Source organism: Marmota marmota, unplaced genomic scaffold (genome assembly GCF_001458135.2).
Source record: "Marmota marmota marmota unplaced genomic scaffold, marMar, whole genome shotgun sequence".
NCBI classification, from domain to species: domain Eukaryota; kingdom Metazoa; phylum Chordata; class Mammalia; order Rodentia; family Sciuridae; genus Marmota; species Marmota marmota.
The window spans coordinates 29,406,509-29,426,171 of record NW_025999853.1 but is presented as its reverse complement, the minus strand read 5'-3'; the positions used below and the strand labels follow the sequence as shown (position 1 = coordinate 29,426,171).

At 36.9% G+C, this 19,663-nt stretch overlaps 1 protein-coding gene and 1 long non-coding RNA gene across 4 annotated transcripts in view; one reads left to right on the top strand and one right to left on the bottom strand.

Annotated features, from left to right (window-relative positions):
- The window catches only part of Syt1 (synaptotagmin 1), a 519,932-nt gene that overhangs the window by 406,246 nt on the left and 94,023 nt on the right, over positions 1-19,663 (top strand). The window lies entirely within an intron of this gene.
- Positions 1-19,663, bottom strand: part of LOC125617227 — a 161,989-nt gene that overhangs the window by 54,219 nt on the left and 88,107 nt on the right. The window lies entirely within an intron of this gene.

Genomic DNA, 19,663 nt, shown 5'->3' with positions numbered 1-19,663 from the left:
TTCCCTGAAGAACGACGGGCCTGGCTTTCATCCTTGCATCTTAGGCTGGTATACTTTCAAGTTTCCTCATGGACTTTGTGGTTTCCATTTCAACTCATCACAGTCAGCAGCCACCTGCTCATTCTGTGTTGATCCAAGCTCAGGGCTGCTGAGGGTTCTGGTGAGGGATGAAATCTAAACTATTCCTTATCCAAGGACAGGATTCAGTGGACATCAACTCTGAAAGACCCACCATGTGAGGAGACCCTGAGCATACTACAGGAAGAAGAAAACCCTGGGTAGAGCCCAACCATGGAGAGATACAGGTCTCCTTATAGATATCAGGCCCCCTCCTAGTAATCCACGTGCTCTTTTTTGTGTCCAAGAACCAACCTAGTAAGAGGGCCAATTTAGGATGACATGTCTGTATAAATTGTATAAATATGTGACATAATCCTTCCATTAATACAACAAAAATACATCTGCTATATGCCCAGCATTGTACTAGCACTAGCTGAGTAGGGAATGCACAAGAACAGATAGAACGTTATTTGTTTTTAATTTAGTCTTAATTGCATATGTATGGAATGCTACTGTACTTGGAGTGATAATGAAATAACTACCATGCAGGTATAGTCTACTATAGTCTAGGAAGTGTTCTAACCACTCTCCATGTCCTCTCTCAGTTAATCCTCCCAACAACCAATTGATATCAGGCTGATTATTATCCCCATTTTATATAGCAGAATACTGAGTAGGGAGAGAAACAATCTTCTCAAGGTCACGTAGCATGTAATTGGCCAACCAGGTTTCTAATTTTCTAATTCACAGCTTAAAATAATCTCTCTTGCATTTATTTTTTTCAGTCTTTTGTGGAAAGCTTATCCTTCTACCTATTTTATCTTATTTGACCTCATTAAATCCCCGTGAGGGAAGAGGAATGGATTTTATTATCCCTTCTGATTTAAGGCAATGTAATCCATCTCCTTTTAGTCAATCAGTTTAAATCAGGCAACTTCAGGAACATAAAGGAAAATCGGGAGACTGTGTTTGGACATGCTTCTGGTCCTCTGAGAAACCCTTTCACCTCAACCGTCTACCGATTTCTGTGGAAGACCTTGAGACAGTCATTTAGGAATTGTAGCCTGCTGAATCCTGTGCATTCAGGAAGACATGAAAGCAATTACAAATTGCTTAACAGATGATGCATAATATTAGAGATGAAGTCGCTGGCTGTGAGCAGTTCCACCAGGGAAATCCTGCCATGTGATTTTTTTTTTTTCCAGTTCAGCACTTTGTATTAACAGTATCTTTCTGGTGTACTGTTGAATGCTACTAAATAATGATCCTATATAAAAAGAAAATTGGAGTTTCAGAAATGTTTACTGTATAGAAAAAAAAACGAGCATGGATTTGGTACTTAACAGAGTTCTAATAATAATGTTTCCTCAGGAAAGTGACTTCATAAGACAGTCTCAATTTCTCCATTCATGGAGATAATAAGTGTGAAAATGTATAGAGCTATTCTATAAGTGACAACCTATTACTAATAATGACTGACATTTATCTAGCGCTCCCTCTGTGCCACATTCTGTTAGCTGTGCTTCATGTGTATTAACTTATTTAATCCTCACAGTGGCTAAATTTAGGTATTATCATTCTCATTTCACTGATGAGGATACAAAGGCTCACGAAGGTTGAAAATATTCTCAGTTCACACAGCTAGTAAGTGAAAACACAACATTTGAACTCAGTCATCCAACTGCAGTCTTATGCATGGTGCTGACTGACTTTTAAGAACCTAATCTTAAGAATTTAAAGTTAGCCGGTAGTCCATTTTTCTTTCTTGATGTCCCTCACTTATTGGGAAACTATTTTTTCAAGGGACCCAGGGAAAGCTGTCCCAGCTCACCTCTCTAGCCTGCTTAATTTTATTCTCACACACAACTGAGGGGTGTTCTTACTTTACAATGGATGCAATTTCCAGAGAGCTTTCACCACCTAACTGTACCACTCTCTCCTATGAGCACCATTATGTCATTTCTCTACCTTTAATTCATTCTGAGAACATTTAGAAATCACCTTTTACAATATAACAAATTTTATTTGACTTTCTTTGGGTGATTTTTTTCCATAAACTTCAATCTAGAAGAGTCTTACTTGTCTTAGCATCTCCAAAAGCAGTTATATGCATTTATGATTAATCTCTGTCAACCACGTGTTCTCAAATATTCAAGGATTCCAACTGCCTGAAGGCTTTTTTCAGATAACCCAACTGTGTATGTACTCTTTTCAGCTTTAAATTCAAAATGTTCTGCCTTAGACTTCTCATATTTTTTTCTCTTAGTTGAAAAACTTGAGGTGCCATGTGAAATGTCTGCAGTGATTTTAAAAATGGATGTCATTTTCAGTTCTTTTTACTTCATTTATTTACCAAGAATTTATATGCATATTAAAACACTGGAAATAAAGATTACCTCAAGCTTTTGTCCCTTTGCAGAATATTTTTAATCCTTTTGCTGAATTTGTGAACAATACTGCTTTTATGAGGTACATTTCAATGAAAATCTGCAAATGTCCTTAAGGGGTAGTGTTGATAAACATGCCTTCACTGGATTTTTACTGGATTTACTGTGTGGAAAAATATATATGTATCTTTTTTAAAAAATTTAGCATTATTCTCCATTGAGTAGGATAAAAATCATTAAAAAAATGATAATATTCATCTGATGAAATTACCAGAAAATTATGGGTCAGTTTTCTCACTTGCAGATTCTAGAAACTTACTAATTTTCCTTTGTGAAAATATGATATTCATAAGTTTAAAATCAGAATGCCTTTACAAAAAAAGAAAAATTATCATAGTTTAAAATAAGATACAATTACATAACATATTCTGTTTTTTAAAAAAAATCTTCTAGTATTACTTCTCATAAAAATCTGTGATATACTTTACATAACCCAAAAATCCCCGATATCTCATCAGGGTCATTCCAACTGTCAGTCTGAATACATGCAAAATGAGGCAAAAAAAACCATACTGATGTGCTTTCTTTGTCAAAAGAGAATGTTTTCATTCAAATTCACATCATAGTCATTTGCAGATCAACTATATTTTTGTACCAGGTGGTTTGGTGACATCACGTTTTCATGCAAGAACCCATTGAATTCCCTAATGACGTTGTAATTTTCTTAACAATGAACACCAGTGAACTTTCCCCTAGGCAAACCAGATGGAAACTAAATTGTTTCTGCAAGATGAACAATTTGTGAAATCTTGGCAAAATGAATTCCAAATATACTTAGAGATGAACTTGACTTTCTCTGTAATTCTGCCACAACATGCAGTGCATTTAAGGCCTACATGGGAATGACACTAATTCGCTGCATAACCTTTAAGCAGAAATGAATGAGAACAGAAGATCACCACTGAACAGACAAAAGTCAGAAACTGTGGAAAAAGAAGTAATTTCTGGATGAGATTTCACCAAGAAACATGTGATTAAGGTAGACGTTAGATAAGGTGCTCACTGCAGCCTTTGAACTGGTTCTTTTTAACCTATTTTGTGAAGGAAGTATCTAAAGATTTAGCAAATTTCTTCACATTGCTTCAAGTCAGTTATATACCCAAGATGAAAATCTGAATTCAAATTCCTAATCTATATACCTAAATTGCTGTTCCACATACCCTTATCTATACCTGAAAACTGAATGAAATGAATTGTGTGTTAGAGGGATTTGATTACCCATGATCTGACTGTACTGTTTTCATACTGATACTAGAGAAATATTGAGTTCTATGCAGCAAGGCTGTGGCACCAAAGAAGGGCTGTGCTTTCTTCTTTACTAGCAAGAAAAAAAATCCTTAGTGTTTTATCTAAAAGGCTGTAATTCCCTTAGCTGTGACTAAAATGCCAAGTCATAATTAGGTTTTATACCTTGTCTTAGCCGACTGTCAGGCTACCATAAGAGACTAGCATAACCTGAGTGGCCTACAAACAGCAGAAACCTGTTTACTGGTAAATTCAGTATCTAGTGAGGATCTGCTTCCTAGCCCCAGATCTTTTTGCTGGTCCTAACAAGGAAAGAGGAAAAGAAGCTCCCTCAGGCTCATTATTCAGGACACTTAATCTACCCATGAGAGCTTAGCCTTATGACCATCACCTCCCAAGTCCCTGTCACCTAATACCATTACTCAGGAGTTAGGATTTCAACAAAATCATTTGTGGCAACACATTAAGACCAGAGAACACCTACTCAGGTTTCAAATATTCTACCTTCAGCTACATGTCATCAAGTAATGACAGATCTCTACAAGATCCAGCTGTTCAATGTCTAAAACAAAATAATGAAGCAAAAAACTAGGCAAGTTTTTCTTAAAAATGGTTATTCTACTGACATTGAACTAGAAAGAAAAATGCTGAATCTTTTATCATTAGAATAGGTTTAATACTTTCAAGGTTTTTTTTATATTTTGGTTTCATTTTACTTCATATTTCATTTATTTACATATCGAGTACAATTTCTCTCCACCGAACCAGCCAAATTTCTGCTATTATTCTTGTACCATTTTTCAAACCTAGTCAGTCTTCCTAAATTGTCTTGGTTTTCTCGTTGACTTTTTTACATTTTTTACTCAGCCTAATTATTCCCTTAATGAGCATTATTCAGTATGGCTGGCATTTCTACTCTCCCAGGAAGCTTAAGCCCCCAAATCCTATTGTTCCATGTTTTTAGTTGTTATTCGGTTTGGTTTGATTTTATTTGCTTTAATAAGAAACATAAAGATATTTTAACTCAAAAAAATAAATTATCAGCTATGCACTAGACACCTCCATTTTACTATATGACTGCTACAAATAACTTAGCTTTTCATTTTTTACCTTGTAGTCCTAACCAACTAATTCCATTTTCTTACTATAGCACAAAAACAAAGAGTTACCATTTTCTCTAGCTTGCCTACAGTAAGACACAGTCTCTCTGGACCTGTGACTCTGTATTGACCTTTAGCCATCAGTTGACACTAAACCAATTAACATGTAGGACTTGTTTGAGGAAAATGGGAGATAAGTGAATAGACAACTGCAGTAAAATATTGCAAGTGCTATGCTGAGAGTTTGGAAAGGTGTTCTAGAAAAGCAGAGAAAGGCCAGACTCTGCTGAATATGATCAGGGAAAGACTCACTAAAAAATTGGCAGTTGAGAAGTAAGTGGGAGTCCAGAAGAAAAACAGAAGGAGGGAAGTTCTACCAGGCAGAGGAAGTGGCGCATTCAGAGGCCTGCAACACAAGAAAACAGGGTGCGACTTGAGAACGTGCAAGTCCTGGTTCTCCTTGTCCTATTTCTTCAACTCCCCCCCATGTGAATTTCCTTTCATGTCATAACATCTCTGTTGTGTAAGTGTACATCTCCTTTGATACTGCTATGACTTCCTTTTAAATCTATAGCCTTTATCCTGTACTCTGGCATTATCTTCATAGATTGCTCTTTGTGTGTTCAAATATCCTTTCAAAGGAGACCACCCTTTCCTAGATTCTGTTAAAAGGGTGATTGAGTTTAACCTGGACCCTTTCACATCTGCTGTCATGATTCTTCTTGCTCATGAAGATGAGGACAGCAAGGAGTGTTCACAAAGCTGATCTTTTTTCTCTCGTCACACATTCACTCTCACACCTCTATCCCACATTTTCCCTTTCCCACAATCCATCCCCTGACTCTAACTGGCATTATCCTCTTATTACCAAGAAACCCCAAACCACTTCCTTGCAGTGGGTAATCTCCCCATTTATTGTAAAACGCTTTGTTGTAAAATGGATTCTGCTACTAAGCCTCAGCACTCTTTGTCTATTGTATCACACAGTTTTACTGCAAGCAGTGCTTTCTCTTTACCTATGTGATGCTATTTAGGCCTCTGAGTCCTTTTGCCTGTTATTTATGTCTTTTTTTTTCCTTTCCTTGTATTTGTTTTTATTTTCTTGTATGACTTTTCTTGGATTGTCCGAAGCCATTTATTTATTCCTTATTCCTTCTTTATTGCTCTGGGGACTTCAAATGCAGGCCTCCTTTGGGGTAGTGATTTTTCCTCTGTAAGTACCATCTTCTCCAGGCATTTTTATCTTAGTTCTCACCCTGACTAGTTTATCTAAATTCCTGCTGTACCTTCAAATCTATTTTGAAAGACACATAAATAACATGTAACATCATTAATATTTACCTTCATTCAATCAAAAATGGTTTCCTCCCTGCACCTTCACCCCAAAGTACCCAGTAGAAACATTTTTAGGGGATACCTACCCAAAACATTTGCTTTCCTTTCTTAATTACCCCTGTGCTACCTTGTGCTTACCTAAGACTTCTTCCAAGTACTTTCTGCTCATGTGATTTGTCACCAAACATGCAATGGAAATTTCTGGTCATCCCAATTATACCGGGACTTGTCTCTGCTCTGGATTAAGAGCAATTAGAAGATAGAGTTCACATGTTTGCATCAGAAGTTTTCAAATTCATACTTATATTTTCCTATTATAGGACCAAATATCTCTGCTGGTGGTAATAGAACTTCACTGTGTCATAGTTTGTGTTGCTTTTATTTTTTGTTGTTGTTTTTTTCAATGAAATTGCCACATGGCCTACACTCTGCCTGGTTACATCTTAAGGAGAACTAAAAGTCTTCAGCTGTAGATTGCCAGGGAAATCACCACAGCACCTCAAACTTCTCCTCCCAATATAGTCTACAAGATATGTCCATATTCTCTGTCATCTAAGGTCCATATCAAACTCATTTCTGTGGATGTGAATGACTGAATACATGTCCTGGATTCTTCCCTACTGAATAATTACAGTCCCACCACAAAGTTTCTGGCCAGGTACCAATTCTCATCCCTTATGAAGTGAATCCACATGGACACCTTTGAAAATCTTGTATTGCTTTCCCCATAATTGCCAGCTGTTGATTTTCCTTATCTCCTTGCTTCTTTTTAATGGAAGATAAAATATAGAACCCAGCACTTTTTTTCCTTTACTCTCTTTTCTCAAATTTTTTTCTCCTCTCCATTCCTTTTTTTATTTCTTCCTACCTTCTTGCTTTCCCAGATCAATTCTTGAGCTTTTCCCCCCCTCCTGCCTTCTTTTAAACTACAAGACTCCCATTTATAATGGATTGGCCCGAAGGCTAGCTGAAGCCAAAGAGGAACCAGGCCTGCTTTTTTTTTTTTTTTTTAAAGAGTGAGTGAGAGAGAGAGAGAAATTTTTAGTGTTTATTTTTTTTTTTTAGTTTTCGGTGGACACAACATCTTTGTTTGTATGTGGTGCTGAGGATCGAACCCGGGCCGCACGCATGCCAGGAGAGCGCGCTACCGCTTGAGCCACATCCCCAGCCCCCCAGGCCTGCTTTTAAATAGCTTTTCTCTCCTTATCATCTCTGTGTGACTTGCCTTCATCTACACCATGTACATTTTGTCCCCTTCTTCTTTGATTTTAGGGTACCATTGAATACAGATGGACCCCACATAATATTCACAGATAAACAAGCATTGCTTATCCATCTTATTTGGCAGGGGAGGCACTTGCTTACTGTGTCCCCATGAGCTGGTTGGTGACAGAACTCTGGTCTGCTAAGGGCTTGCTGCTCATTTACCTCCACCCCCACTGCCCCTGACATGGAGAAGGAACACCTTTGTGCTGGTATCTCTAAACTGTGTAGTCATTTCCATTCCTCTCACATGGTTTCCTCTTGGTTACCAAAGTCCTAAAACTAAAAAGGGAAAAGTGTTCTTTGGAGAGAACAATTCCCTGGCTTCTGAGCCGTCTCTGGGAAGACCCTGTTCTCCCATAATATCTCCTAAGTTCATAAGGGTGCACCATTAAAAGTAGCTACAGAGCAAGAAAACTTGAAATACAAAGCTTACAGTTGTTGAATACAGATAGCAAAAATTCATTGTTGCCCTGACGGTAAGCCTAATGTATAAATTATTCAAATTCATGCCTCTGCCACTAGAAATGACAGTTCAGGGTCAAAGTGCCAAATAATGCCTTTCAAGATTATCTGGTATTGGGTTTTCATGAACGTTCCAGGATTAATGGCTTACGTTCAGGCATATCTCTTTTAAATAATTCCTTTAGAGCTGCATAGGCCAACTCCTCATTGTTATTTACAAGTATATGTTTCTATGTTTCAAAACTACTTGGTATTTATATTTGAATGGTAGATAACCCTGGTTCCCATAATCCAGATTGTTGTTTGGAAGAGGCTACTTCTCCTCAAGCTTTTAAGTCAGATGAGAATAAGAAAATAAAACATTTAAAGTTGAGCTTGACTCAGGAAATCAAGGACACATAGTTGACAGCAGGAAAATGTTAAAGGGACAAAGCAACTTGATTATGGTTTGTCTTTGGATGCCTTCCACAGGCTGTTCATTATTTTCCCTTCTTTTCACATATTCTTAGACAATTAATCATTTGCTTGGATTCCACTCACCTTTTACCAACTAAAGCAGTATCCCAAGCTCCAGGGCACACCTGACATCTTCCCCATTTTTGCTCCTTTTCACATTTACCTTAGATAAAGGATGATGGCAGGTATCCATTTTGATATTTCCTTTTTCATTACTGTCAACTAAATTATAATGCCATCATGAATGCTGTGTCACCCACTGGGCAATATGACAGCCTTTCATATAATTTTGAAATTGAATGAGCCAGGTTTGGTGCCATATGGTGAATTGATAACAACCAAACATAAATTCAGATTTTAGCATATGAGTAAGATGGGTATGAAATATTCAACCACAAGTAGGCTGTTGGATCTATGACTCTGGAGCATAGAAAAAGATCTACACTATAGATATCAACCTGGGAGTTATTTCTGTATTATAACTAAAGTCAAAAGCTGCAATAAGATTTGCTTATAAAGAAAAGAAAGCTAGAACCAAGCCTTGAGAAAGGAGACCAGAATTAAGTGACCAGAGAGGCAGAAAAACTCATCAGAAAAGCTTTGTATTACAGAATCCGAGAAGGAAGTTAATGAATTCTGATGAGAGCTCATGGTAAAGAGACCTGAAAAACATATTTTGACTCAGTAAAATGAATATCATTTAAAGCCTTAAAAAATCCATTTCAATTGCCATTCTGACTAAAGTGAGATGAAATCTTGGTTTTGATTTGCATTTCTCTAATTGCTAGAGATGTTGAACATTTTTTCATATATTTGTTGATTGGTTGTATTTTTTCTTCTGTGAAGTGTCTATTCAGTTCCTTAGCCCATTTATTGATTGGGTCATTTGGGTTTTTTTGGTGTTAAGTTTTTTGGGTTCTTTATATATCCTGGAGATTAATGCTGTATCTGAGGTGCATGTGGTAAAGATTTTTCTCCCATTCTGTAGGCGCTCTCTTCACAATATTGATTGTTTCCTTTACTGAGAAAAAGCTTTTTAGTTTGAATCCATCCCATTTATTGATTCTTTATTTTACTTCTTGCACTTTAGGAGTCTTGTTAAGGAAGTCTGATCATAGGCAAACATTGTGAAGATTTGGGCCTACTTTTTCCTCTGTTAGGCACAGTGTCTCTGTTCTAGTGCCTAACTCTTTAATCCACTCTTAGTTCAGTTTCGTGCAGGATGAGAGGTGGTAGTTTAATTTCATTTCGATACATGTGGATTTCCAGTTTTCCCAGCACCATTTGTTAAATAGGCTATCTTTCCTCCAATGAATGTTTTTGGTGCCTTTGTTTAGTATAAGGTAACTATATTTATGTGGCTTTGTCTCTGTGTCTTCTATTCTGTACCATTGGTCTACATGTCTGTTTTGGTGCCAATACCATGCTGTTTTTGTTACTATGGCTCTGTAGTATAGTTTCAGATCTGGTATTGTGATGCTTCCTGCTTCAGTCTTCTTATTAAGGATTACTTTGGCTATTCTGGGTCTTATTTTTCCAAATGAATTTCATGATTGCTTTTTCTAGTTCTATGAAGAATGTCATTGGGATTTAATAGGAATTGCATTAAATTTGTATAACACTTTTGGTAGTACAGCCATTTTGACAATATTAATTCTTCCTGTCCAGGAGCATGAGGGGCCATTTCATCTTCTAAGGTCTTCTTCAATTTCTTTTAGTGCTCTGTAGTTTTCTTTGTAGATGTCTTTTGCCTCTTTTGTTAGATTCATTCCCATGTATTTTTTTTTTGAGGCTTTTGTGAATGGGGTAGTTTTCCTAATTTCTCTTTCAGTAGATTAATTACTGATGTATAGGAATGTGTTTGATTTATGGGTATTGATTCTATATCCTGCTATTTTGCTGAATTCATTAATTAGTTCTGGAAGTTTTCTGTGGAATTTTTTGGATCTTCTAAGTATAGAATCATGTCATTGCAAATAGTGATAGTTTGAGTTCTTCTTTTTCTATTTATATCCCTTTAATTTTTTTCTCCTCTCTAATTGCTCTGGTTAGAGTTTCAAGGACAATATTGAATGGAAGCGGTGAAATAGGGCATCCTTGTCTTGTTCCAGTTTTTAGAGGGAATGCTTTCAATTTTTCTCCATTTAGAATGATGTTGGCCATGGGCTTAGCATATATGATTTTTACAATGTTGCAGTGTGTTCCTACTATCCCTGGTTTTTCTAGTGTTTTGAACATGATGGGATGCTATATTTTATCAAATGTTTTTTCTGCATCTATTGAGATGATCATGAGTCTTGTCTTTAAGTGTATTGATGTGATGAATTACATTTATTGATTTCTGAATGTGGAACCATCCTTGCATCCCTGGGATGAACCCCACTTGATCATGGTGCACTATCTTTTTAATATGTTTTTTATACAATTTTCCAGAATTTTATTGAGAATTTTTATATCTATGTTCACTAGGGATATTGGTCTGAAGTTTTCTTTCCTTGATGTGTCCTTGTCTGGTTTGGGTATCAGGGTGACATTAGCCATAGAATGAGTTTGGAAAGGTTCCCTCCTTTTCTATTTCATGGAATAATATGAGGAGTATTGGTGTTAATTTGTCTTTGAAGGTCTTATAGAACTCAGCTGAGATTCCATCTGGTCCTGAACTTTTTTTTTTTTTTTTGATTGGTAGGCTTTTGATCAATTTCATTGCTTGCAGTTGATCTGTTTAAATCATATGTGTCCTCCTGATTCAGTTTGGGTAGTTCATATGTCTCTAGAAATTTGTTGATGTCTTCAAAATTTTCTATTTAATTGGAGTATATATTTTTAAAATAGTTTCTAATTATCTTATGTATTTCAGTAGTGTCCATTTGGATATTTCCTTTTCATTACATATTTTAGTAATTTGAGTTTTCTCTCTCTTTCTCTTCATTAGCATGGCTAGGGGTTTATCTATTTTATTTATTTTTGAATTATTTCTTTTATTTCAATTTTATTGATTTCAGTTCTGATTTTAATTATTTCCTGTCTTCTACTGCTTTTGATGTTGATTTGTTCCTCTTTTTCTAGGGCTTTGAGATATAATGTTAAGACATTTATTCATTGACTTATTATTCTTTTAATGAATGAGCTCAATGCAACAAACTTTCCTCTTAGTGCTGCCTTTATAGTGTCCCGAAGAATTTTTTTTTTTAATACTAGGGATTGAACCAGGGATGCTTAACCACTGAGCCACATTCCCTGCCTTTACAGGGTCTCACTGAGTTGTTAAATACCTTACTAATTGCTGAGGCTGAATTTGTGATCCTCCTGCCTCAGCCTCCCAAGCCACTGAGAATACAAGTGTGCACCACCACATCTTGATATATTGTATCACTATTCTCATATACCTCTAAGTTTTTTTTTTATCTCATCCTTGATTTCTTCTGCTATTCATTCATCATTCAATTGTGTATAAGTTAGTCTCCAGGTGTTAAAGTGGCTTTTTTTTTTCATTGATTCCTAATTTCATTCCATTAAAACTTGATAGAATGCGGGGTATTATTTCCATTTTTTTGTATTTACTAAGAGTTGCTTTGTGCCATCAGATATGGCCTATTTTAGAGAAGGACCCATGTGCTGCCAAGAAGAAAGTGTATTCGCTCATAGATTGGTAAAATATTCTATATATGTCTGTTAGGTATAAATTATTGATTATTTTATGTAGTTCTATAGATTTTTTATGTAGTTTTTGTTTAGAAGATCTCTCCAGTAGTGAGAGAGGTGTGTTAGAGTCACCCAGGATTATTGTGTTGTGGTCGATTTGATTCTTGAAATTTGGAAGGGTTTGTTTGATGTATATAGATGCTTTATTGTTTGGGGCCTAAATATTTACGATTGTTATGCCTTGCTGATATATAATTCCCTTAGGCAGTATGAAATGTCCTTCTTTGTCCCTTTTGATTAACTTTGGCTTGAAGTCCACTTTATATAATATGAGGATGGAAACCCCTACTTCTTTACCCGATCCATGTGAGTAATATTTTTTCTCATCCTTTCACCTTCAGACTGTGGATGTCTTGCCTATGAGGTGAGTCTCTTGAAGACAGCATAATTTTTTTTAAATCCAATCTGCCAGTCTATGTCTTTTGATTGATGAGCTTCAGTCTTTAAAAATTCAAGGTTATTATTGAGATGTGATTTGTATTCCCAGTCATTTTGGTTTATTTCTGGTTTTTAATTTGACTTAGTTTCTCCTTTGATTGACTATTTCTTTAGTGTAGTTCTTCCCTTAGCCAGTTTTTACTTTTTTTTTTTTTTTCATTTNAAAAAAAAAAAAAAAAAAAAAAAAAAAAAAAAAAAAAAAAAAAAAAAACTAGCTCTAGTTAAAAGGGGAAATATGCCATAAAGCTCCATTTGCATAGAGAGTGCATTTGAGATGGCTTGGAGAAATTTTTATTTATTGAAGAATAAATCTCCTTGGTTCTGTTGCTGGATTCTGGAGTGTTTCCTCCCAAAGCATCTCTGCTACCTCTGAGGTTCAGTCAACATATTATATTATTCCTCAAGAGTATCATAGAGTCAAGACATGAGCTAGGAAGTCTATGGTGGAATTTAATAATTACTTTTTAATTAAAAAATGATTAATAGAATGAATACAAAATAATGGATTATATAATATCCCCACAAAATAAATGTACAAAGACAAAACATACTGCCTCATTCACCTGGAAATTTTGCTGTACATTTGCACACTAGGCCAGATTCAGTCTTTTTAGCCTGGGTACATTTCAAAGCAACATTTCACACTGTGACCATCTGGTCCATTAGATGTAAATACCGATTTGGCAGATACTTTGGGGGTATAAGCATAGTTATGGGAATAAAATGAAGTTCAAAAATATTACCACCCAAAGGATATATTTAAAGCCACCCATCTCTTATTAAAATTAAAACCATGACATTGTCCTTCTTAAAAGGACGTTTTAGCATTTGTAAAATGGAGAATATGCAAATGATCTGAATTACCATTAGACCTCCATTTATTTGTCACCTCTAAATAGACTCCCAACCTTAGGGAAAAAAAATCCACTCATCAGAAAATCTATTGCCAATTTAACACATAGGAGAATCTTCTTACAATTAACATAAATAGAATATGTCCTTTTAAAATGTCATGGCACTATGTCAATTCAGGTACCTTTTTAAAACTCATTCAAAGGTACAGTGTTCCCAACAAATCTATGAACTTAGCCCCATTTTCAAAGGCCACTAAAGTAAACCCTTCTTTTTATACATAAAATGATAGATGGTGCTATAGAAGCCATCAAGTAAATATTCATTTTTAAATCAAGCTTTTTTTATCCATTAGAGATGACCTTTATTCTAATATCTATAATGCTTTTCAAAAATGAAAGGTATTGCTATAGTTGTCTACAAAATCATTAATTTGCATCTATGCTATTCAGTGAATGTTTTTTAAAAGAAAATAATGGAATTATCAAGCTGCTCAGAACAAAAGTACCTTCTGATTGTCAGTTCCATATTCTAAAAGAGCAGGTTAATTTCTCTGAATCTCACAGTTGGAACTCTCTAACACTAACTGGCAGTTTCCACCTAGTGATCAGGCAATTGACTAAAATAAATTATACATAAAGCTGAAATTCCTAATAGTAATAAGACCCCTTCATGAGATAATCACACCCGCAAAAGCACTCATCTGTTGGCTACAACTCTACAGGGTCTTGAAATTATCTTATAAAAGCAACACCTCCAGAAATGTTTTTGTTTCTAGTCTCATTTCAGAGCTAATGTGGCAGTGTTCATAGTACTAGGCACAAAGGAGGAGCTTCAAATAAATCCATTAGTTGACTTGTTGATTAAACTGGAGACACTGTTGATAGAACACTAGCATCAGTGCTGTTTGCAAAGCAAAAGACTGGTGAGGTTCTCATTTTAATACAAACAGCCCACAGTTATTTAGAAGCTCTAATTATGTACCTGGAGCTTTGTATAGAGGTAGTATAAAGTGAAATTCCTGCTCCTCTGGAGTATGAGTTTGTTACAGAATTACGGCCTTCTGAGAAACTGAGGCAGAGTGAAGACTCCCTTCAAACCCCGATTCTTGTTATCAAGTCAGAAAGATTTCAGACACGTTGCTCAGAGTAATAGGAATGAGTTTATTGAAGGGATGGAAAAGGAAAAAGGAACACTCTCGAGAGAGATTGGGTCCTCTCAGCGAGGAGAGGGACAATGTACCCCTCCTGTACTCCAGTTTTATTGAGGATCCCAGAAAAGTTTCCAGACAGTCCTGCCCAGATCCACCTCTTCACTTTTGACTGACAGCAAGACGACATCAGACTTTCAAGTATGCACTATCAAGCCAGGCTTGGTGGTGCAGACCTGTAATCCTAGTGGCTAGGGGAGAGGGGATGCTAAGGCAGGAGGATCTTGAGTTCAAAGCCAGACTCAGCAAAAGCGCAATGCTAAGCAACTCAGTGAGACCCTGTCTCTAAATAAAACAGAAACTAGGGCTGGGGATGTGGCTCAGTAGCCAAATATCCCTGAGTTCAATCCTTGGCAAACTGCACACCCCACTCCCTACCCCCCCTCTCCCCATCTCCTGCCAAAAAAAAAAAAAAAAAAGATCATTCATGGCAATTCTAGGTCACCTTGGCCCATGTTGACTGGTTCTAATTGGATTCTTAACCATACATTCTTACAGATTTGATAGTTAGGAGAAACTATCCTTATCTCCCAGTGTTTCAGGATCTGGTCACAAAAGCCTCCTGGGTTTCTCCCATGGACATTTATTTTGGACCTACATTTCTCCTGCAGATAACAGGTAGTTTGCTAAGAAATGTGACATATCCTGTCCATTTAGGCCAGGCAGGGCTGCAGATAAATTGCTTCTTGGAAAAGAAAGTATGTAGGGGTCAGGAGAGTGGGTCCATTTTATAGAATTATTTTCTCAATCTTGTGTTCCAACCATTCACATCTGTCTGTCCCATAACAAGTTGAACTCACGTAAGCTTTGTTAGTTAGCTTTTCTTCTCTGTGAGCAAAATACAAAATCAGAACAACTTAGAGAAGGGAAAAGTTTATTTTGGGCTCACAGTTTCAGAGGTTTCAGTTTGTGGCCAGCTGATTCCATTGCTCTGGGCCTAAGATGAGGTGGAGCATCATGGTAGAAGGGTATAATGGAGGAAAGCTGTTGCTCTTGGCTGCTAGGAAACAGGAGGAGCCAGGGGAAAAATATATAATCCCCAAGGGCACACCCTCAGTGACCTACTTCCTATAGCCATACCCTGCCTAGTTAACACCCAGTAATCCATCAATCTATTAAAAAGATTAATCCACTGATGAAGTTATAGTTTTCATGATTTAATCATTTCACCTCTGAACATTCTTGCATTATCATATAAGCATCTCATGGAGCACCTCATACCCAAACCATAAAATATGCAAAGTAAATAGGGGGAAAAATCATCTCTGGGCACCATAATATTGGCTACAAATAAATTTCTACCAGAAAGCCATGCATAAGGAGGTGCTTCATTAAAAATACAAAATTGGATTAGGCCTTCATGTGTAGGAGTAATTTAACTAGGCAGAAGGGAATAGAGATATTTCAGGTGGATTTATTAACTAAGCAAAAAAAAAATGGTAGTGGGAAAGTACATAGCTCATGGAGAAGTAGTGATTGCCGTGGTGAACTCCCAATGTTTGCACCATTATGACTAAGGTATTTATTGTCCTGGTTGTCAAGAGTGTTGATGACTGACAGCTCATAACTAAGTTCTTGACATTATCCTAAGCTGAAGAGATCCTGACACTAGATATAAGGGCAGCCCACACTCAGTGTTTAGCTGATTCAGGATTGTAAAGTCTTATCTCTGGTGCCCCAATTCAGAACATCTCTGAAGAGCTATCTGAGCTCCAGAGTACCCCAGAGAACTGGCTGAGGCCTTCGATGTCATTATGTCACAGCCCAAGTTCTTCACTTGTGCAATCCTGCTTCTCTCCCCTCCCACCCGTGCCATAAGTGTTGATCAAATGGCCATACTCCAATAAACCTTGCCTTTATTCTGAGTTTGCTTCTCTAGAGAACCCAAGCTTTGAAAAAGCAGATACTGAGAAGACCATTCTGACTGCATTCAATTGTAGAGAACCTGCATTATTCATTTGACAGGCATATATGGAACTCTATTCTGTACCAGGCACTGTTGTAGCACTAGGAACATGGCATCGAGAAAAACAAGTCTCTTCTCACATAGGTGTGATGTTTTGGTGGGGTAAACCTAAAGAAACAGAATATCAAGTGATGACAGGTGCTAGGACACAGGTGGAATGTGTGCTTAAGAGTGTATTAGATTACTTAGATAGCTTTCCATAAAAAGGCTCTCTAAAGAGGTGACATGAGTATAAAGCCAAATAACAGAATGATTCATAATGGCATCTGGGGGAGAATATTGCAGACAGAGTAAATAGCAAATACAGAAGACCCTCTTACAGATTTGGACTGGGCATGTTTGGGAAAGAAGAAATGAGATCAGAATAGTGTTAAGAGATAGAAGAGTCAGATCATATTTTAGTGTAAGCAATACATGTTATTCTAAGTGAAATGAGAAAATATTGAAGGGCTTTGAATAGAATGGTCCCATGATCATAATCCCATTTTGGAAGGATCCTTCTGCTTTTTATATAAGGAAAATATTGGAAAGGAGCAAGAGTAGGTGTGGAGAAGCTATTAGAAGACTGTTAAAGGAGTTTAAGCCAAGAATATTGATGACATTGATTTAAGGTTACCACTTGTCTTGGTTTTCCTGGGACTGAGGCCTTTCCCTGCAGTCTTGAGCAAATGGGGACAGTTGGTCACCTAATATCAACTGTGTTATAAATGAGGAGAGAATACATTCAAGATGTATTCTAAAGGTTGAAGAGGCGGAGAAAAAGGTTTGGACAGTTAGGGCAGAGGCAAACACAGAGCTTCTTAAAAGTCAGGACAAGAGGGTTGAACCTTTCAAACATTCATATGGCATTAGTTTGCAGCCTGCATTGAACTTTGGAAACACTAAAACTAAAGAGGTGTTTCATGAGAGTATTTTTTAAAAATATGACAGAAGTGGTTAGGGCTTGATCTCAAACACTATGGAGCTGATGGTGAGAATGGAGGTGGTGGGGATGGTGGTGCTGAGCTCATGGTGTTGGGTAGCAGTGGTGACAGTGGCAAACATCATATGGAGGTGGAAGTCATGCTGGAGGTGGACATAGTTGAGGTGGTTAAGGTAAAGCTTACACTGATGATAAAAGAAAAAGGAAATGAAAGAAAATGAAGTCTATGACACATTTACCAAAAAAAAAAAAAAAGAAAAAAAACAAGACTTGTGAGTTAAATGAATACAGGAAAACAGAGAAAAGGGGAATTGGCCACTGAAAACAGATTAATTAGTGACCCTGACAGGAAGGGATGTTGGAAAGGAGAACACTCAAGGGGAGGACTTTAGCATAATTAATTTAAAGTGAGAGTGGAATATCCAAGTGGATGATGGGTTGCACTATTAATTTTTATCATTCAACATGGCCACTTAGTAGTAAAGAAAACATGATTTTGTGTCAAAAGACCTTGCTTCAGTTCCTCACTGGGATATTATGAAAACTGTAACTTCGAAGTCACGAAGTTTTCACTTATAAGTGGACATATCAGCATGCTCCACGGTGTTGTGCAGAAAACTAGATGGAATTGTTAGGAAGTAGTAGGATCTGCTATTTAGATTTGGTTATCTTTTTTTCCAAGAAAATCCCCCCCCATCATCATAAACTGAAAGGAAATTTTTTTTTAACAATTTAGAAAATCTTGGTTTCTAAAACTTTGTAGTAATAAAATGTTGTAAACTGATGTTTATATATTGCTACCAATGAGCCAGAGAGAGGAGTATGATATCAGAGAGTGGTCATGTCTGACTTGCCTATTGCAAGGGTTAGAGTAACCCGACCCTGCAGCACAGACAGCTCCCCAAGGAGGCTGTCCAGGAGAACAGGCAGATTCCACCACAAAGAACCCTCCACCTAATGAGAATTTTGAACAGCAATTTTGTTCATTTTCATTTCTCTTGTCTCATAAAGTTCAGATGAATTTGCCACACTTTGCGTTAATTTCTATATTAACTCCCTCTCTTATTTTCAGAGATTATAAAAAGTAATATATTCCACTAGACTCTCCTGGTGTGTCAATTAATTCCTAAGGGTGAGTGGGCACATCAGGTGAACTTGGCACATTACAAGAAACTCCTTATTGTTTTATTCTAATGAAAGGGAGTTATGACCTCAGTAATTTCAAACAGGTGTATTATCTAAAGTTTCTACCTATTTACACTTGAAAATGTATGGGAAGTGATATCCAGTCAAGGACCCAGCCTTCAGGGAGGGTACAGTCATGTGGGAGAATTAAGACATGCAAACAACAATAGAAATACAAACTTTTCTGCCAGAATGAGTGGTGTACACCGGTAATCCCAGAGGCCAGAGGCTAGCCAGGCTGAGGCAGGAGGATCACAAGTTCAAAGCCAGCCTCAGCAATTTATCAAGGTCCTCAGCAACTTAATGAGACTGTGACTCAAAATAAAAAATAAAAAGGTCTGGGGATAGGCTCAGTGGTTAAGTACCCCTGGTACCAAAAAAAAAAAACCCAGCTCTTATTAACATAGAGTGGTAAGATGTAAGATGCTATGGGGACTTGAGAAATTTGAGAAATGAAAGAATAGAGACCATAAACACATGTAGTATTGTTTCCAACAGAGGCATTACTTCAGCAGAAAGTATTACCTTTTCTCCTTCTCTCCCTACATCTTACCTACAGATAAATCATACCTTTTCTTTCTTGAAAGATGGATATAATGAGTATCCCAAAATAAGTAGTTATACTTCCTTACATTGTTAAATTACCTCTAGGCAGTTATTTCTACATTGAAGACTGGCTGGTGTCACATACATGTCAGATTATATATAGATAAGGCCAAATATAATCCTCATCTGAGTATAGCATGAGAAGTTCCTGAGTATATAGGCTTCTGTACCTCATTCCCTCTGTACCTCATTCCTATGTTAAAAGTTTATCTGCAGAAGTCTGACACAACTGTTGCCTTCTTCTGAATCAGAATTCGTATTTTGTAAGGGAAAACACTAAGAAACAACTCTGATTTGACATAAAGCTAATTCCTTGTGTTACAAAGCAGCAGGGAGCCTCCTGGATCTAAGAAGGGCACAGCATACTCCTCTCTCTCTCTCTCTCTCTCTCTCTCTCTCTCACACACACAC